Here is a 1828-nt window from a genome sequence, read left to right as displayed (position 1 = left end):
TGTAGCTACTGTGTCAGTTCATCTCATTGAGGGTTTCCGTCATTTTCACCGACTCTCTACTTTACCATACATGATGTCCTTTTCTAGTGACTGTTCTTCCTGATAATGTGTTCAGAGTGAGTGAGTGAAAGTCTTGCCATCTTCACTTTTGAGGAGCATTCTAGTTGTTTTTCTGCTAAGACCACTTTGTTCATTCTTCTGGCAGTCCATGGTGTATTCAGTATCCTTTGCCAACACAATTTGAATGCATCAATTCTTCTCCTGTCTTCCTTTTTCATTGTCCATCTTTTGCATACCTATGAGGTGATTGAAAAGACCATGGCTTGGGTCAGGTGTACCTTAGTCATCAAAGTGACATCTTTGCTTTTTAAAAAACTTTAGAGAGGTCTTTTGCTGTAGGTTTTCCCCGGACCCCTACTGTACTTGAGTCAACAGTTTGGAAGATGATAGACTCATTTGCAAGGGGGCCATTTGCTACATATGGTTGAGGACTAGGGATCAAGACTGGCTTACTCAGGATAGCAAGGTCTCTCTGTTCAAACTTTTCTCCCCCTTTGGGGTGTTGTGGAGAACCTCCACCATGACCTTTCTCCCCTTTGGTTAAGCAGGGTCCTTTCCAGAGCAACCCTGCTATCTCACACTCAACCCTGGCTGGTTCGAGGGTCAGGAGGCTGAGATCTGGGTCCAGACGGGAGCCTGAGGGTGGGGAGAGTGGGGAGAAGCATCAAAAAACCCATTTGATTTCTTGATTGTTTCTTCCGAGGATACTGATTGTTGATCCAAGTATGATGAAATATGTGATAACTTCAGTAGTTTCTCCATTCATCATGATATTGTTTATTGGCCCATAGACATAAAAATAGGTTTATCATATATATTTCTTATTAAAACATAATATACATAAAATAAAATACATAAACTTACAGGGTATAGCTTGATAAATTTTTACAAATAAATGCTTCCATGTTACCAGCACCCAAATCATCCAACAGAACATTACCAGCATCCAGAAATCTCTCGTGTCCCTTGTAGTTGCACCTCAAAGAGAGATCTTTCTGCCACCACTAGTCTGAATTTTATCACTAGAGATGAATTTTGCCTGCTTTTGAACTTTATATAAATGGAAGTGTAAGCAGGTACTCTATGTCTGGCTTCTTTGGCTCAACATTTTGTATGTGAGATATATCTATGTCACGCATGTCCTGGTAGTTAGCTTTTTTCCGTTGATGTATTGTAGCCTATTGCATGAATATGCCTCTCTTTATTTGTCCGTTGTACTCTTAACAGCAGTGGAGTTTTCAGTTTTGAGCTTCAAGACACGATACTGCTGTGAATATTCTTTCGCATGTCCTCTGGCAGACATAGGCACTCATTTCTCATGGGAGTGTAACCAGGGGCACAATTGCTGAAATAGCTGCAACGTATCTTCTGTCAAATAAGTAGTTGCCACATTTTTTAAAAAATTTAAGAATTAGTGCTCGCTTCGGCAGCATATATGCAAAAATTGGAATGATACAGAAAAAATTAGCATGGCCCCAGCGAAAGGATGACACCCAAATTTGTGAAGCTTTCCATATTTTTTTGTGAACTTTCACTTACAACACCAAAAAAAAAAAATATGCTGGGGAAAAAAAAAAAGAAAGAAAGACAATGCAAAATGTAGAATCACAACAATTTGGCAGTTTTTAGCCAATCTGTGAAAGGGTGAAGCTTTAGATGATTTTACTCATTTGTGATGTTAATATATACTGATGATTCTGTAACATTTCTTGGACTCGGGCAGACATGGCTCTGGCAGCATGCTTGTCCATTTCCCACTTTTACCTCT

At 39.6% G+C, this 1828-nt stretch overlaps 1 non-coding gene across 1 annotated transcript; it reads left to right on the top strand.

The window, feature by feature from the left end:
- The first annotated feature begins 1474 nt into the window (after nt 1-1474).
- On the top strand, nt 1475-1581 carry LOC111748465 (U6 spliceosomal RNA). Its single transcript, XR_002784187.1, has one exon. It is a non-coding gene; the product is annotated as a U6 spliceosomal RNA (small nuclear RNA).
- The last annotated feature ends 247 nt before the right edge of the window (nt 1582-1828 follow it).

The sequence above is a fragment of the Loxodonta africana genome, chromosome 4 (genome assembly GCF_030014295.1).
Source record: "Loxodonta africana isolate mLoxAfr1 chromosome 4, mLoxAfr1.hap2, whole genome shotgun sequence".
In the NCBI taxonomy this organism is placed as follows: Eukaryota; Metazoa; Chordata; class Mammalia; order Proboscidea; family Elephantidae; genus Loxodonta; species Loxodonta africana.
This window is presented reverse-complemented; position numbering and strand designations above follow the sequence as displayed.